The sequence below is a fragment of the Anolis sagrei genome, chromosome 4 (genome assembly GCF_037176765.1).
Source record: "Anolis sagrei isolate rAnoSag1 chromosome 4, rAnoSag1.mat, whole genome shotgun sequence".
NCBI lineage: Eukaryota > Metazoa > Chordata > Lepidosauria > Squamata > Dactyloidae > Anolis > Anolis sagrei.
Window position 1 is genome coordinate 41,157,668 of NC_090024.1, and position 19,943 is coordinate 41,177,610.

General features: G+C 38.3%; 1 long non-coding RNA gene across 1 annotated transcript in view; it reads left to right on the forward strand.

Moving 5' to 3' along the window:
• The first annotated feature begins 961 nt into the window (after nucleotides 1-961).
• Nucleotides 962-19,943, forward strand: part of LOC137096919 (uncharacterized) — a 28,149-nt gene continuing 9,167 nt past the window's right edge. The window contains exon 1 of the long non-coding RNA XR_010909800.1: nucleotides 962-1,010. This is a non-coding gene — a long non-coding RNA (uncharacterized lncRNA). The remainder of the gene's footprint in view (nucleotides 1,011-19,943) is intronic.

Here is a 19,943-nt window from a genome sequence, read left to right on the forward strand (position 1 = left end):
TATATCCCAGAATATCATAAAATCATAGAATCAAAGAGTTGGAAGAGACCACATGGGCCATCCAGTCCAACCCCCTGCCAAGAAGCAGGAATATTGCATTCAAATCACCCCTGACAGATGGCCATCCAGCCTCTGTTTAAAAGCTTCCAAAGAAGGAGCCTCCACCACACTGCGGGGCAGAGAGTTCCACTGCTGAACGCAGAACATCCCACATTATCTGAATGTGGACTCAGATAATCCAGTTCAAAGCAGGTATTGTCAAATATTCTGCTTTGATATTCTGGAATATAGGGCTGTGCAGAAGGGTCCAGAGTGTGGTGAAAGCTCCTTGGAGACTTTTAAACAGAGGTTGGGTGGCCACCTGTCAGGCATGCTTTGATTGTGCTTTTCCTACATGGCAGGGGTTTGGACTAGGTGGCCCATGTGGTCTCTTCCAACTCTATTATTCCATGATTCTATCAGGCATGGGCAAACTCTGGCCTTTCGAGTGTTTGGACTCCAACTCCCACCATTCCTAACAGCTTCAGGCCCCTTCCTTTTCCTAGGCTAACTCTGGCCCTTCAGGCGTTTTGGACTCCAACTCCCACCATTCCTAACAGCTTCAGGCCCCTTCCTTTTCCTAAGAGGAAAAGGAAGGGGCCTGAAGCTGTTAGGAATGGTGGGAGTTGGAGTCCAAAACGCCTGAAGGGCCAGAGTTTGCCCATGCGTGATAGAATCAGGAAAAGGAAGGGGCCTGAAGCTGTTAGGAATGGTGGGAGTTGGAGTCCAGAACACCTGAAGGGCCAGAGTTTGCCCATGCCTGTTCTATATGATCTGTATCTCAAAAATAATAGTGCTGATAGGAAGAAACTGGTGCCTTTTTTGGTTTTTTGGAATCAGCAGGTCAAAACTACCCAGAAACACCAACGTTTGCGTGGGCCAGTGTAACAGCAGCAGCAGCAACAAGAACAACAACATGGCAGCTCTCAAGAGAGGCGCTCCACTTCGTAGCTTCCTCTCTTCTCTCACAGGTCGGGGTGCCATTCCTTACCCCCACTTCGTCCACTTCTCTTTCCTTTCTCCTGGGTTTTTATTATTATTATTATTATTTCTGTCAGCCTGGGCTTCAGGGCAAGCAGCGCAACTCAGGCCTCGTCCTTCCCTTTGGCTGGCCTACTTTTGCCCTGCTGCCTCTTTCCAGGCAGAAACAAACCCAACGGCCGAGTGCGCGCGCCAGAACGGCTCCAGGGCCACGAGGCCTTACCTGAGCGCGCGCGCACTCGCTCGCGCCAGGGCCCCAAGATGGCCGACGAGCCTTCATTCTGCCCTTGTACCATCAACCAGGCTTGGCCAAACTTGGGCCCTCCAGGTGTTTTGGACTTCAACTCCCACAATTCCTAACAGCCGGTAGGCTGTTAGGAATTGTGGGAGTTGAAGTCCAAAACACCTGGAGGGCCCAAGTTTGCCCAGGCCTGCCATAACTCCTGTTTCACCTATGATTATTTTAACTATTATTATTATTATTATTATTATTATTATTACATAGGAAATCCTGAAACCAGTTTGAAGCCCAGGCCCCTTCCACACAGATGAATAAAACCCCACATTGTCTGCTTTGAACTAGAGTATATGGCAGTGTGGACTCAGATAACCCAGTTCAAAGCCGATAATTGTGGGATTGGGTTGCTGTGAGTTTTCCAGGCTGTATGGCCACGTTCCAGAAGCATTCTCCCCTGACCTTTCACCCACATCTATGGCAGGCATCCCCTCAACCTCTGAGGATGCCTGCCATAGATGCAGGTTTGTTTGTTTGTTTTATCGTGTCAGTGGAGGAGACGTGGTTTAAAAAAGGGAATTTTCAGATATTTCCCCAATGCCCATATGTCATGATTTACTGCCAAATTGCCCCTACATCAGGAGTGACTTGAGAAACTGCAAGTCGCTTCTGGTGTGAGAGAATTGGCCGTCTGCAAGGACATTGCCCAGGGAATGCCCGGGTGTTTTGATGTTTTTGCCATCCTTGTGGGAGGCTTCTCTCATGTCCCCGCATGGAGAGCTGGAGCTGATAGAGGGTGCTCATCCGCCTCTCCCCGGATTTGAACCTGCAACCTGTCGGTCTTCAGTCCTGCCGGCACAGGGATTTAACCCACTGCACCACCAGGGGCTCTGGTCAAACATAAGGAGATGCAGGTGAAACATAAGGAGAGAATGCTTCTGGAACATGGCCATACAGCCCGGAAAACTCACAGGAACCCAGTGAAACCCATATTGTGGGATTTTCTGCCTTGATATTCTGGGTTATATAGCCCTGTGTGGAAGGGCCCTCAGATAGTAGTTACAAAAACCTCCAGGCTCTTCCACACAGCCATATAACTGCATATCAAGGCAGAAAACCCCACAATATAACACAGTATCTGCTTTGAACTGGGTTAACGTAAAGGTTTTCCCCTGACATGAAGTCCAGTCGTGTCCGACTCTGGGGTGTGGTGCTCATCTCCATTTCTAAGCCGAAGAGCCGGCATTGACCATAGACACCTCCAAGGTCATGACTGCATGGACCGCTGGGTTATCTGCCATATATTCCAGTTCAAAGCTGATACAGTGTTCCCTCACTACTTTGCGGTTCGCTTTTAGCAGACTCGCTGTTTCGCGGGTTTAAATATTTATGTCCAGTGGAGGCCTGGGAGGCCAGGAACCCTGGAAGTGTGGCGGCTGATGCCGGGAAATCAAGATTTCTACACTCTTAATCTGATTTTAAGGCTATCTATCGATATATCTTTTTTACTTTCTATCTACTACCCTCTAACCTTCTTTTTACTATCCACTACCCCCTACACTATGCTCCCCTTCCCTCGAACTCCCTAGTAATACCCCATACTAACCTATATCTTCATCTTTATATATCTATTTCAATTTCTATCTAAAGACTTTCACTATCTTTTGCTATTTTATCATAATATACGGTACCTTTTTTCTTTTTTAAAAAAAGAAATAAAGATCATATTTTAAAAAGGCAGAAAATCCCTCAATATCTGCTTTGAACTGGGTTATCTGTCATATATTCCAGTTCAAAGCCGATACAGTGTTCCCTCACGACTTTGCGGCTCGCTTTTAGCGGACTTGCTGTTTCGCGGGTTTAAATATTTACATCCAAGGGATGCCAGGAACTCCGGAATTGCTGCTGCCTATGGAGGCCAGGGAAGCAGGCAAGCGCCATTGGGATGGGCCAGGAGGTGGATAAGGAAGCGTGGGTAAGAAAATAATATATAAAATATATAAAATAATGTATAAATATTAAAATTAATATGGCGTCCCTACTTCACGGATTTTCACTTATCGCGGGTGGTCTTGGAACGGAACCCCCACGATAAGTGAGGGAACACTGTATTGTAGGATTTCCTGCCTTGATATTTTGAGTTATAGGGCTGTGTGGAAGGGACCTAAGGGCTTCCATGTGCTTTTCTGGAGCTTCGAAGGGCATTAAACAGTCAATATAGATGGGGCCTCGGTGGGTTTGACTCCCAGACCATTTCATTTCAGGCTGTGCCCATTTTGAGAAAGTGGCTGGTGAAGTGCACCATGCTGCATTGTTGTAATGAGTTTATTCCCCTACAGCAGAAGCCCTTCCAGCAGTGTCTTTTGGCAACTTCAAGGCAACTTAAAACGATGCTTGCTAAATATGGACGCATCTACACTGTAGAAGTAATGCAGTTTGACACCACTTTAACTGTTATAGCTCAATGCTATGGAGTCCCAGACATCATAGTCTATGTTTAACTGATTATTCTTTTAAATTGAAGCTGTGCCTTTTATTTTTGTAATGTGTTGTTTTATATTAATTGATATTGTTAATATGTTGATGTAATTTTACCTGTATCTTATGTCTACTATACGCCTACTATATAGAGTCCCTGTTGGCGCAATGGGTTAAACCCTTGCATCAGCAGGACCGAAGACTGACAGGTTGCAGGTGCAAATCTGGGGAGAGCGTGGATGAGCTCACTCTATCAGCTCCAGCTCGCCATTGCGGGGACATGAGAGAAGTCTCCCACAAGGATGATAAAGCATCAAAACATCCGGGTATCCCCTGGGTAACGTCCTTGGAGACTGCCAATTCTCTCACGCCAGAAACAACTTGCAGTTTCTCAAGTTGCTCCTGACACACACACGCACACACATACACACACAAAATGTCTACTATAGCACTATTATGTGCTGTTCTGTAAGACGCCCTGAGCTGTTGTTGTTGTTGCTGTTGTTGTTGTCTGGGGAGGCATTAGCTGGCACTATTTGGCAAAGGAAGTTAAAAATCTTTATAACTAAGTGATGTCAAACTGCATCAATTCTACAATGTAGCTGGGTTCACAGAGATTTTGTATGGGGTGCATATGCTTGAGCAGATGTGCAGCTCACTGACATAATGCCTGTGGGGAATGAGTGCTCAGAGCACTTCTAGGGTGTCTCATCAGGCCTGTCTTCACTCTTAAGGGAATGCTTCCCCTCATAGATTCCAGTGTGACCTTTCAGACAGAAACAGTCCGCTTCAGTTAACCAGGGATGCAAGGAGTTAGGGCTGCAAGGGCAAGGCAGAGAGCGGTTTGGGGAGGCTGTCTCTTCCCTCGGTTGTGGAAAGAGGTTAACTCATAAAAGTTTTAGATCCTCCCTCTCCCGCCCCAATAACTTGCTCCCCTTTATACTACTGTATGCCATTGCACAAAGAGTTCATAGATGTAGAGCAAAATTTCCACACTGAAACATAATCCCTCCTCCTCCCGCTGCTGCCGCCGCACTTATGGTTAGTTTAACAAAAACATTCTTACCTGCTTCCAGTTTTTTGGGGATGGAATAGATTACAATTAAAGAAACAGCTCTATACATGTGTTTGTGAAAGGATTGTGGGTGCTTCCATTGCCTAAAATGATTTCTTTTTTAATGTAATGCATCAGGGCTCAATTGATTTAACAAAGACTTAACTGAGTTCAAAAGAGAAATCTATTTTGGTGACAGCTCAACTATCAAACTTATATGTTTAAGAGTGTGCTTCTGAGTATATGCAGAGTGCTTTAGTAACACTGTTGAGTTATCACAGTTTGCAGGCCTTTCATTTCTGTTTATGTGGCAGAACTTTCAATGTAGAGGATGTTTACATGTCACGTGTTAGAAAATAACCACTTGAGTATCCGTATTTCTTAATGTACACAGTTACTTCCAAACTATATGCTACATGTATATACTATTAGAGGATAACTTATATGTTTCACAGGGTACAAATTGCTTTGGAACTTAATCTAGCAACTGTTCTAGTATGTAAAGAGTTGTTTTGGAAACAAGTTGTTCAGACATTTTGTTTTGATTATGCAGTGAACTCACACCTAATATGTATACTGTATTTTCTAGATCCAAAATAAGTTTTTTAAGCTAACAGTAGAGTATACAGTTCGAAGTCTGAGATCGCAATCATGTACTCTTAATCATTTTTAGGATTGTACTAAGAGTACTTTTCAAACAGAATGGAACTAGTTACTTCCTGTTCTTTAAGAATTCCTGTTCTTTAAGAATAGCATTCTTAGCTTATATAAAATATAGCTGTACTAAAGTATAACTGGAGGATATTATTTTTGTTTTTCAACTGCAGTCTATCATTCCAATCAGCAGGGGCAACTGCAACCCTACAGATGTCCTTGGATTACAGTTCCAAGCCAATCTGGCCAAAATAACTATGCATCATAGAAACTGCAGTCCAGTAATATCTGATGGACCACAGCAGCCCATCTTGATCCATATCAAACAGTACACAATAGACTCAGATATTTTAGGGCACAAACCTAGGTCTTGGACCTCTTCCTCTTTAAGGCATTTATATGTTTCTTTTGGACCCTTTTATTCCAGAAGAATCACATTTAAATGCTGTAGAGAGGGAAGAGGTCCATGATACTTGGTGGGATATTTCATCCATGTGCAGGTGCTATAAACTGAGGATCCTTGCTTTAAGTAAGGAGAGTAGAAACTTTTGTTAACCCACTTATTGAAGAACAGGTATTCCCATTCAGCCTTATGTTGGTATAGGGATGATAGGAATTTGAGTTGAATCATAGTTAACTGTTTGCAAGACCTTTGGCCCTGCTGTAGGTATAACTATTTATCCATTCATTGGAAAGGCAAGCAAAGGTTAGGACATTAAATCTAAACAATATTAGGTGAGGGTAATACCATGGAACTCAATAACCTAAAGCAGGGGTCCTCAAACTAAGGCCCGGGGGCATTTACCCAGCCCTCGCTCACAGTCAACCTAAGTCTGAAACGACTTGAAAGCACACAACAACAACAACAACAACAACAACAACAACAACAACTATCCTATCCCATCATCCAAAAGTAGGCCCACACTTCCCACTGAAATACTAATAAGTTTATATTTGTTAAAATTGTTCTTCATTTTCATTATTGTATTGTTTTAAAATGTTTTTTTTTTTTTGCACTACAAATAAGATATGTGTAATGGGCATAGGAATTCATTCATTTTTTTTTTCAAATTATAATCTGGCCCTCCAACAATTTGAGGGACTGTGACCTGGCCTTCTGTTTAAAAAGTCTGAGAACCCCTGACCTAAAGCCTATTGTTAACCCAGACTACAGCTGAACCATTCAATCAATTGGATTTACCTATCTATTCACCTTCCACTTAACACCTGATTCAATGACCTTATTCTGCCAACAGGATTCCAGCCAAAGGGTTTTACTTTTGAGTAAAATATGCTTAGAGTTTCAGCATAAAAGAGAAGAAAGTTTTTGGTTGTTGCATCTTACCTTGAATGACCTGAACTAAAGGCCAACCAAGAATATGATCCATAAGCAGATGGATTTGTATTCAGACTGCTTGTAATGTTGTATTTACCTAAGAATAAATATAGAGTAATAGTCCCCAGTGAAGGAGTGATTGTTCAACAAATCTCATACCATTGGCCCTTGTATAGTTCTGAGAATACTACAAGTCCTTCTGCCCCAGCATCAGCCCCAAATCCCACATACAAAAACCAACCGGACTGGAAATTGAATCTTCCCTTATTACTGGTGTTTAGATATTATTTTCCTGTACCTAATAGCAACAAGATGACTCAGGACAATCCATGCATGGCAAACACCTCACCATCATTCTCTAACCAACTATACAGAACTAGCAAAGCCTCAGTCTGTGGCACTGTAGCATCAAGTTACTTTACTCTTTGTAGCCCTGTTTGCAAAGAGAACTTATAGCTGGGGATTTCCACATTGCAGAGTTTCAAATCCACTCCAGATTTCATCACGATTCCTCCTGTGGTTGCCTTGTTGCTACTGGCCCCTAACTGTGAACTGGCAGAGCTCCTGTTCATCCCAGGAACAGCTGTGGGAGAAATAGTGGTGTTGACAGTGAAAACTGGAGAGGGTTCCTGAACTATTATTAGTTGCATAAAATGGCCCGAATACCCTAAAGTCACTAGATGCTATCTGATCTTGGAAGCTAAGCAGGGTCAGTCTTGGTTAGTCCTTGGATGGGAAATCGCCAACAAATATCAGGTGCCCTAGGCTATATTTTAGAGATCACATACTTTTTTTTTCTTTTGCTCACATTTGTCATAGTTTTCATCTGTGAAATGCTGGAGGGTATAGGCTATAATTCAGAGGAAGAAACTGGCAAACCACCCCTGGATATATTCCTTGCCTAAGAAAACCCTATATGATTTTTGGGGTCACCATAAACTGACTTGAAGGTCGCTTGTCTACAAATTGCATGACAAACAGTATCTGCTGAAATTCCCTCTTCTCCATAACCATTAAAACTACAGAAGCACTTTCCAGTTTTCAATCTGGCAACTCCACCTGCTCCAGACCCTTGTGGGGAATCCTTGGGGCTTCTTCTAGGACCCTGTGAAATGAGCCCCCTCTGTTTTGGGCAGTTAATGCAGAGTTAAGAGCTTTAAAATAAATGGCAAACAAAGAAGTGCTGTATAAAAAGCCATTTCAGCTGCAGTTGTGCAAGCCACTGTTTGCACTGCTATAAAGCAGTGGGATAAGCTGTAACCCATTTTATATAATACCACTTTCAGTCGTTTGTGACTGGCACTGCAAGTCATTTAAATCCTGATGGCCAGAGATCATGTCTTTGCTTATTCTTGACTGGTTGACAGTAACAACATGCCATGTGATTGCCTCTGCAAGTGCAGTTCATTGGGTTTTCAAGGCCTATTCTAGGTTCCAAAATACACAATAGAGGCACGATATTTCAAATTAAACTGGCCTGTGTGTTGTTGTTTTTCCGACATTGCTGAAACACTTCTTTGAAATGATTGGGGAAATAATATTTAATTTTTCACAGATTTCATGGTAGAATTTTCATTGGTTTTGGTATGAATACAGTTGACCTTTAAAAATAAAAATAGTTTTGTGATGCAAGTATCATTGCAAGGTTTCTACATTGTCAGAGAGGAACTTTAGATCAAGGGATGTAACCGGAGGCTGTTTCCTTACGATAACTTTGGAACAGATTCACAAATAAGGTTTAATTTTCCCAGTTTGCACTATCTTCCTCCTCTCCCCCATACAAGATGCTTTTACATTACTAGAACACCATGCATGCCATATTTTTATATATTAGCTTGAATGGTGTTTTGTGGAAGTCTATACATTTTTGCATTATATATTTTCCAAGAAAGAATCATACTTCCCCCCCTCTTTTTTTTACTGAAATAATTCACAATGCAGATATAGGTACACAAGAAAAGATATATGAAGGAATTCAAATAAGAAACCTTTTATCTCTCTAACACCACTTTGGCCCTATCCTCAATTTGAAGTCCAGTGGAGAAGGCTACCTTTTAACAAACATTTGTGCTGAAATACGAGTATCTAAATTATAATACCCCTCACCTCTGAAATTGCTGCTCCCCAGCATCCACTGAGACAGCCTTCAAATTGTCTAAATGAAAGCATACCAGTTATTAGTTCTTGTGGGATTAAGATAGGATTTCAATTGATAAAAAGCAGAAACATTACAGATAGAAAGTGGTGCATATTCCCAGATTCACACCTGAGGGTAACAAAATGTACAGCCACAGAGACCTTGCAGAATGTTGTTTTACATTCCTTCTGAAGCAATATGATACCATGTAGTTACTAGATGGTATACATTTATTCTTGATGTTCATTTCAGCTGCAGTATTTCAGTTGTGAAATACTGTGAAAAAGAAGACATTGTAATGTTTCAGGGTGGGATATATGTGTGTGTGTGTGTATTGTATTTGAACTACCAAATGGAAATGATTAAAGCAGCTCTTTTAAAAAGGATTATTGCTTGGAATTATTGCTTTGCAGTTAACCACAGCAAAAAATATAATTTTAATAAAAGCTGTGTGTTAGGAATATTATGTTGCTGAATTAAAAATCACTGTAAATGCAGAAATGTTCTGAAAGGTAATAATGGAAGAATATACAGATATCTTTCAGTGACATTGTGATGTTATTTGATTATAGTAGAATGAGGTAACAGGTTGTTTTACATCAATTACACTATTTGTTAGAGAAGAGTTTGAGCACCACATTTCATATAGTTGGTTTCTTTTATTGAAAAGCGTGTTACTGTGACTTTTCAAGTAAAAATGTTCACAAAATAATTCAAAGGGTATTGAAATCTCTCTCTCTACACATACACACCAGAATATTTAAACATATACTTGCAATTATAAAATTGTTTCATATTTAGTTATCTTTAAATTGTAAATGGAAGAGTTAATAGATATATATGTATTTTGTAGAACAATTCATATACGGTTAGTATTTATAAATATATGCAGATCTCCTATATCTCCTTTCAATTGCTTTCAATTGCTTTCCATGACATTGGTAGAACTGTAAAACAAATATATTATCTTCTCACTGCATACTTTAAACTTATTACATTTAGAAAATGGATCATTTTTTGATATTTTGAAATGACACATACAGAAAATCTAATTAATTGAATGCAGCTTTTTATGCCCATATTTGGAAAGAGAGCAACATGCAGATCATCACTGGACAGAACATGTGAATTGAACAAAAATTCCAAGAACCATTGTTTCAAAATATAAGTCCCCCCTTTTATCACCAATGTATTTTCCATGTTTTGTTAACAACAGACACAATTCTATTTTTTAAATCTTTCATTGCAGAAAATGGCTATTAACGATTTGACATCCTGTGTCTGTTTTGGATCATATGTTTTATGCTTGATGTCCTATTTATTGGTGTGACCATCTATGTATCTTATATGCTGAAATGGTATCTCTAGTACGTTACCAGTTTTGGACAGGTAGTAATTATTTTTGTTTTAGGCCATATTATAAAGATAACAGAATTTAATTATTATGTATTGAGGGTCTTTCAAAAACATTAATATTGGGAGTTCCTTGTTCATCTGCACCAGGATGGATATGGTGTTTATAGAGTTCATTCTTGACCTTACCTGAGTAAGTACTTTAAGTTAAAGTATGAGATGCACCTAGAGGGGTAATACATTGAGTTTAATAGGAAGACAGTTAATAACCTTTTTTCATCCCCATGCACTATCAATCATGGCTGTCACCAGTCTGCTGAATCAAAGCAAAAGTGTTCTTCACAGATGACTGATTAGAAACGCAAAATCACAAGATCCATCTTCATGGTCACTTTTATTATAGTCATTTTTAAACTGACAGCAACCTGCTCAGTTTCAGCAGCACAAATAGTGTCACTCAGTGCAGCTAAGCATGAGAGGATGTTGGCCGAATTATACTTAAAAATAATTAGGCCCAAACCCTTTTGGTAGAATCAAGGAAAAGCTTTATCTCCGCTTTTCCCATCTCCAATTATGGTCCACCTTAAAAACACTCGTTCCTGTGATTGTAAGAAATAAACAGCTTTAAAGGATTTCCACAAAATGTATAGTATTGTTTCCTCTTTGTCTAAAGAAAAAAATATCTCTCTCAATACCCTCACTTCTGTCCATAATTATATCATTAAAATACCCCCACCACCACCACCACCCCCACCCATTTATTCTGGCTACACAGCACCAGCTTCTTTTCTGTTCCCATATGCTGAAGAAAGGAAATAAACCCCTCATCCATATAAAAAAATGTAATGTGGCTTTCCTTTCCCTTTTTTCCTCTCTTTTGTTGCCACATTCCAATATATATCTACCTCTGCTCATTGCTTTAAAAAATCTAATATTTTTCTTATAGTTAAAAGTGTTCAATGTCTTGAAATTATTGTGTACTATCTACCTTGCTAACTCTATATGGGGAGTCCCCGGTGGTGCAGCGGGTTAAACCACTGAGCTGCTGAACTTGCTACCAAAAAGTCAGTGGTTTGAATCTGGGAAGCTGGGTGAGCTTCCACTGTAAGTCCCAGCTTCTTCCAACCTAGCAGTTTGAAAACATGCAAATGTGAGTAGATCAATAGGAGAATACTGCAGTGCAATGACTATGGAATGGCTTTGGACTACAATTTCTAGGCGTGATTTTAGTATTGAATACAATGTTTTTAAATGCTTAATATTTATAAAATTTAATTTAATTTATTTTAAGCTCAATGTTTTGTATGTGTTTTAAAGGCATTGAATAATTGCCATATGGAAGCTGCCTTGAGTCCCCTTTGGGGTAGAGAAAAGGCAGGATATAAATAGGGTAAATAAATAAATAATGAAGAAATACCAATACAGCGGGAAGGTAGCGATGATCCATGCAGTCATGCGAGCCACATCACTTTGGATGTCTATGGGCAATGCTGACTTTTCAGCTTAGAAATGGAGATGAGCACCACACCCCAGAGTTGGATACAACTAGACTTAATGTCAGGGAAACCTTTACCTTTTTAAACTCTATATGGGAGCTAACATGGTGTAGTGGTTTGAGCATTGGTCTATGACTCTAGAGACCAGAGTTTGAATTCCCACTTGGCCACGAAACACTCTGGGTAACCCATTGGGCAAATAATACTCTCTTGCCAGACTTTTATCCCATTTGTCCCGCACTGACTTGAAAGGAGTGTCTAAAGAAATGGATACAGGTACTATAGTGAACTAAATATTCGCCTTTGCATTGCAAAATTCCTGCAGTGTTCTTGTAATAGCAAATGTTTTTCATTTTTGACTAGCGCCATGATAGTGTCCTTTCTTAAGCATTAGCATCAGGTCAGAATTAAAATAGTAAGGAAAGACAGCCTTCAGTTATATATGATACCACAAGTGGTATCCAATGTTGTCCAATATTTTGAGTAATTATAAATTGTTTTGTGATTATTTTTGAAAAGCTGGACTTGATCTTGATTAAAGTGTATCTACTTTAATAGATTTATCTGCATTATTATAAATGTAATGAAAGTGCATACCTTAATTGTTCAGGATTCAGATTTGTTTGGTTTGGAATGGAAAAGTGTGTAAAATTACAATATTGCCAGTGTTTCTACAGTTAATATATAAAATCTCAAACCCAGGCAAGGATACCATGTGTACATCTTGTTGAAATTAATAGGGCATACATAGGGTTGGCACTAAAGTTTATACTTGGATATAGCCCAAATAACAGTGTTAATTGCTGCTTTGGGTTTTCACTTTCATATATCTTTTCTTTCTTGGAGGAATTGCATTCCAATTAGAATATGATAACATGAACCCATATTTTAAATTATGGTTAGTTAATGTATGTTTGCTGATATGATTTCCAAATAATGGACTTATGGAACATTATGTTGTTCAAGATGCTGAGCAGCTGTTGGCCATATTCTGGCATGAGACCATATGAGAACCCCATATATAACTGGGCTACTCCAAGAAGTAATATTCTCTTAATGGGGTGCACTTCCCTTTAAAGGGGAAATAGATCTCAGTAATCTTGCACTTTTGTTCCTAAGAATCTAGAAGGAAATGCTAGACTTGCAATGCCTATAGAAGTTGAGAACCCTTTTCTTGAATTTCAAAATCCAAAATACTTCAAAATTCTCTTTATGGATGGCTGAGATACTGATAATTTTGCTTATTCATAGTTCAATGTGCAGAAACTATTCTTAAAAAGTCTATAATACAATTTTCACGCTATATGTATGAGACATAAATGAATTTCATATTTAGACTTGGGTCCAATCTCTGACATCCCGTTATATATGCATATGCAGGCATTCTGAAACTGAAATCCAAAATACATCTGGTCCCAAGCATTTTGGATAAGGTATATTCAACCTGTACTGAAATTGTGTTTTAAATAAAACACTCAAAGCTCAGTCCGTTTGCACCATATAATTTTTGTTTTGGGAATGAGGTTTATCGGTTCAGTGACACAGTGTTTAGGCATATCTCATGTCTATGTGAAATCAAACCAGTTTAGTAATGATAGTAACATCAATGCAACTTTATTTCTAACCCACACCTCTCTCCCCAAAGGGACTCAGGGCGGCTTCCAAATAGAACACAAAACATGGCAAACATTCAATGCCACAAAAATAAAAACATTTACAAATGCAATTAAAACAGAGAAAACTACTTTGTCTAAAAACTAACCAGTCAGGCATCATTGAACTGAACAGTTAAAATCTGTATAAAAATATAAAAACATAGCTCTTCAGTAAAATTAAACTTAGTCATTGTCAACTTGGTCCACTAAGATGGCATCAGTGATATTCTTTCGGAAGGGAGCTCCAGAGGGAAGTCCCCCTCCCTCATCCCCACCAGCCGTGCTTGAGATGGGGGTGGGACCAAGAGGAGGGCCCCTCTAATGATTACAGAGTCTGCGCAAGTTTCTAAATAGGGATGCGTGATGTCAAAGAGCCTAGGCCTGAACAGTTTCAAAGTAAGTGATATAATAGGAGTTTGAATCCTAATGTTCCAGTTGAAGTGCACTATGGATCTAGTGCAGCTTCTCTGTTGCCAGCTACCAGAATTCAATGTGCAGGTGCTCCAGTGTGTATCCTGAGCTCATACAAATCCAAAAACTAAAACCCATTTATTGTTTCCTCTACCCTTGAAGGGAAAGAGGAGGCCATGTAAGCATGGAAACTATATGTGCGCTTTAAAATAGTAGAAGAGATATGAGTTGGGACATTGGACTGAAGTGCCACACGGTATAAGGACTTTTAAATATTAAAACAACTAATATATAGAAAATTACATCTGAAGAGAATGTTATTGTTTCAGTAAGTTTTGATCTTGGACCTTAGCAAGATATTTTCTTGTTTTTGCCTTCTTTCTAAAACATTTTCTTAAAAAATGCAGTCCAAGCAGCACGAAAATTTATTCAGATATTTTAAAACTTCTACTACAGAAACCAGTAACATCAATATTTATGTGCTTAAACATTTGCCTGACTGCTATTTGTTTGGGTTGGACTGAAATGCTGAGCCCATTCAATGCAGGCTTTCATCCTGTTGATAGGTACTACTTGTGCATGTTGAAATAGCTGTCATGTAGAGTCAACACATGATGTACGTTTCAAATGACCAAAGTATCATGTGATAGTTGTCAACAGGTGAAAAACTGGCAGCGTGTATCTATATTTTTTCTGATGTAATTCAAAGAGCTGAATTCTTCAAATATTAATCCCCCCCCTTTTTTTTTTTTAATCAGAGTCACTTCGGTATAAGCACAAGTATCATAACATTAGAGCTATGGACAGAAAAGGAGCACTTCTGTTAGTGAAAAGGGTAAACTTGCGTATGGTTATTGGTGTGTGAACACTAATATTAAATGTTGGCTTTAATGTTTTACCAAAGTTCCTTTTTACATTTTAACTACTTAGCTAATTGTTCTTGATTACAGAGGGGTTATGAGTTGTACATCCATAGAGAAGTAGCTTTTATTTTCACCATGGACAACATTTTTTGCTCCTCATACCGCTGTTTGGTCCCATGTGGGATTGTTTATAATGGCCTAATATTGACAAGCCATGATTTGGAGATATAACAAAACAACCTGTCCATTTAAAACACATGCACAACACAACACATCTCAGTCCAAGATGAGTCCATGATGAGTTTCAAAAAGTGTTTGCTTTCCTTAGTTGTAGAACTTAGGGCCTCTTTTTACTCATGCCAATGACCATGATTGGGATCTCTCCTGTATAGTAAAATAATGCATTCTCCTCCAACATGCAGACCTTAAATCATTAAGATTGTATCATCAAATTCTCCTTTTGACTGCAATATGCACATTAACCTGGGTGAAAGCCCCTTTGACCACACTAAATTGCATGTCCATGTAAACACGGATAGAATTTGCCTATTCATATAATTCTTTCTCTGGGTCAAAAATGAGCAAAACTCTGTGAAATTCTTTAATCATCATGTGCCTTTCCATTTCTTCTATTTCTATGCACACACACAGATTAGTAAAAACACAATATTATATCTCATAATATAATAGCGATAGGCAAATATTTACGCGCATATAAAATATCCTACAGATGCAATCCTAAATGTATATCCTACCCATCAGTAAGTACAATTGATATGAAGGAAACTTTCTCCTAAGTAAACATGTGTATGGCCATGCTGTAAAACCAAATCACTGCACTTGGAACAGAACCTGTGAATTCTTGAGGGTTATATTGACATTTGTATCAGATGTATTATTACTTCAGGAAGGCAATTACAGTTCCTTTAATAGCTTCGCCCTATTCAGTGCACTGTATGAACATCTATGGAGACTGATTAAAGAGAGCAGGAAACCATTTAAACTGTTTTATACCTAATTTGGCTTTAGATAGATCATAAACAATGTGATATTTTTCTCAGCTGATGCTTACCTTGAGGACATAAATGATATTTAATAATATGGCTTTCTAGAAGTTGGCCATATTAAAAAGCAAGTTTAGACACCCTCTTTGTATTTTCTTAGGGGATTTGAAACACTAATACTGACTGGCACATGTTGACTTCATAAATACCCCTTACCTGATATAAAATTTGCAAGTTTTAATAAAATCAAGTCTCCTTTCTCAAAATTCAGGAAGCTAAGAGAACTAACAGCACCATGCTAATAAATGACCCAGATAATAGTATTTTGATAATGCAGAAGTTGCTGGGGCAAATCTCCCCTAAATTTAAGCAATTTTCTTCCTTCAGATATGTATGACACCTTGTATTAAACAGGAAAGCAAGGTAAATTAGTTCTTAGTTTATTCATAGATTTTTTTTTCTTGAAAAACACATTATTTTGAGACAATTGTCCTTAGGAACATTCAATTTTATGGAGATCATATATATTTTTAAAGAAAATTAAATTATGTTTTGATTGCTTGATAAGAAGCTGCTCATAGTACCACCAATAGTATTTAAAAAGCTTCAAACTTGAGTTTTCTACTTTTAAAGCATTATCACACCCATAAAGATTAATTGCAGCATGTCAAACATAACCTGATATTGTTTTAAAATACATCAAATGCAGAATAACATTTTTGTATGGTCCGCCATTTCATAATAAAAACAGGCACGATAAAATTGATAGACAATTTTAATCATTTCAGAAAATATTAATCTCACATACATCAAGTTGTAGGCTAATGCATATTGTATTCTACTTTTACAAGGCCAGTATCTGCTGATACCATGCATAATTGTATGTAATTGTTTATATACATTTATGGTTTTCCAAAATGCAGTTTCATATAGCACATCAAACATACAGCATCATTGGCATTATTATGACAATGATCCAGCCACAGCTAATCAAATTTAAGTGTAATTGAATGGAAGCTACTCGCAGCTTGCGTCTTAACTCTTGAGTTGAAAATAGTAGGAATTTAGCAAGAAAACAAACAAATCATAATTATGTTTCTAATTGGTCTGTGGACTTTAGGTTGCTTTTGCTGCTATGAGAGCAGCACAGTCGAAATTACAGAACTTTATCTGGATTTGCAATACTACGGACTCAACAGAACAAACACAACATAGTGTTTAAAACAATATATAAACTTGGAATTTGCTCGATATAGAGGATGCAAATTAATATAATATATTGAAGCATATAATAGTATGCCCTGCAAATAAGGAAATGTACAAATATATGAGGAAATGGAGCTACCTCCAGGATTGCACAGAATAATTGATGTAAAATTTCTGCTTCCAGTTGTATATGTATAATAACATATTTTAATTAATTAATTAATTGAAAGTAAAATTCAGCCTATTAAGGTAACATAGACACGAATGCCAGCAGCCACTAGGACAAGAAATTCCCATACCACACCTGTCTGTTTTGCTGCTTGAATATCCAGTTATTTCAGTCCTGTGTGCATACTTTCCCCTTTCCTATGTGAATTGTTCTCAGTGGAGAAGGGATAAGGCTATTCTCCGGGTGTCAGGAAGCGAGAAATGTGTGTGTGTAAAGGCTAGGCTGGTCATCTTTCAGCATGTCTCTACTACCTGGGGTCCAGAATTGTATCTTCTTTTTGAGATCTTTAGAAGAAGAGCGAGAAGAAACAGCCCCTTTAAAATGCATCTTTTATATATTTCTTTAAAAACACCTTTTGCCAGGTGTGTGTTCCATGCGTGTGCGAGTGTGCACACACATATAGACAATTTAAAGAAATATTCCTAGGAATTGCTGTGTTCATAACTTAGCATGCCAAATATAGTATCAAAAAAGACTAACTGTAACATATTTCAAAATCAATATCTAAACCAGTTTCCATTCTGCTCAAAGAGTTCATTTTCTTTGTTCTCCACATTCTGAAATTCTTCATCCTTCCTTGAAAATAGATCAGACTTGTAATTTTGACACCTTACGCACATAGGTCTCTCCTTTTAAAAATATCGCACCGAGCAGAAGATGTGCAGGATCCCCCTATAAATAAAGGACATAAGATGCATTTGTATTTCAAAACTATAATAGTAACACTTTTTCATTCCTGTTCAGATGAGTCTCCAAGTCGGTAAAAATAAGCCATTAAATGTAGTGCAGTTTCTTTCCAAGGCTTTGATTCCAGTGCAAATGCTTAAAAATTCCACATGTGCTACAACAATATAATCTGAGCACACATGGGACAATTATTTTTAGATAATTGCAACAATATTTTGTGTAATGCTACGTTCATGCAGGAGTACTTTGGCAAATAAAAGAGTAAGTTGTGGGCTGGACTCACAATAGCTTTGAGACAGAAGAGTGGATATGTTCATCTCCAAACCTTGTCCTTATTAAAATGGAGCAGACATGATGCTGCAGTATTTATTTTCATATATAACCTTTACATTTCCCCCCTCTGAGCGGAATGAATTTGGGGCCTTATATTCCTTTCCACGAAACACTAAGGCTTGCCTGCTGGTATAGTATTCCCTCTATAATGCATCTTAGTTTAATTCACTTTTAGCGAAACAACAAGGTTCACTCTGGAGAGCTCCTTACAACATAATTTAGCTGGACCTTTTCTTACTAAAGGTTTTCTGGTTTTCATTTTCACTTCATATTCTCAAATAAAAGATCCTTTGTTGTCTACCATTTGATTGGACTTAATGAAAAACACTCCATTTTAACCTAACAGTATTTCCCTTTGAATTTATTATATTTAAGGACACTGTCAAAAATCAAGCATTTAATCTCAGGTTTTTATACTTAAAATTATATTACTATCATATGGCTCAGTGAGGTGATGTAAAAAGGGCACGGAGGAGATTTAAACCAAAAGTCAAGTAAAAAACAAAATGAAAGCTCGCCTCATTTTAATATGAAACTAAATACTATGGCTAATGCGCAGATTGGGTATGGTAGTTGACTTTAAAGACTAACATGTGACAGGGTGCCAACAGCTGAATTGTGCTGTATTGACTAAACGAGGTTCACCGATTTGGATTGAGGCTAATATCTTCTTTAAACAATTCCGTGTAAATTGTGCGTATAAAGTCATTGGAAGCTGTTTCTCAAGACAGCATCTTCGGCTAGGTACCTGCTGGAGTGAGGAGGATAATCAATAGAAAGAAATAGAGCTGAGCATGAGACCAGGAAGCTTCGGAGCAGTTAGTACTGATAAAAGTAGATGATGTCAATATTTGGGAATAACACAACTCTAGGATAACAGACAAAAGAGAAGTGCATATGCTGGAGAGTGTTCAAACAGGGGCAGAATTAATGCGTAAGTGGCAGCTGTTGCCCCAGGCTGCAAAAGACATTATTTATTCCAGGTATTGTTAAATTCCTGCTGAAACACCAAGGCTCAGGATAGTATATTAAAAACTCTTATCTCTGCCAATAAGAAAGAGGGGATTTTGGGTGGAATGAGGGTATCTGTTTAGACTCTGCTTAAGTTCTGAATGAGTTGCCAACGTCAAAGCCTTTCAAGATCAGAATCTTTCTGAACTAGCAAAACAAAAAGAAATTTGTGAGATTGAAGTCCTGGCCTAAGTTTCTTTTAGGGAAATGAATGTTTTGCAAGCATAGTAGACACAGGGTGGAAATTGTTTCTGTATCTTTCAGTGTTGATCCTTGGCTCCCGGCCCTTCCATTTTTACATGTAAATATTATCTTAGACAGACAAAATGGATTCTCCTGCAGAATTGTAACACTGTGGACTATTTTAACCCTTGTGTCCTCATTGATACTGGAATAATGGTACATTTCTACTAATTTAATAGTAGAAATCAGTTTTCCCCTTGCTGTCAGGTGATGAATTTTTTGTTCTTCTGTGCTGATTTTTGTGTTGATGTATTATGACATAGTCTGTCAACATGAACAGATATGTGAAGGGGAGATTGGGTGACTGAGACACACAACCTGAATATGGCTCCAGTTGAATTTTAAACATGGGTATCATATTAGTATCCAGAAAGTAAGAATATACACAGAAATGAATGCTATTAATTTCATGTAATTTAGGCAAAAGTAAAACAGGTGAGCTATGGCACGCTTCTAAAAGCAGCATGGATGAAGTAATCCCAAAGCATATGCTGAAATAACTTTCTGATCCAAATGATGAAGATCTTAAAAACAAGGA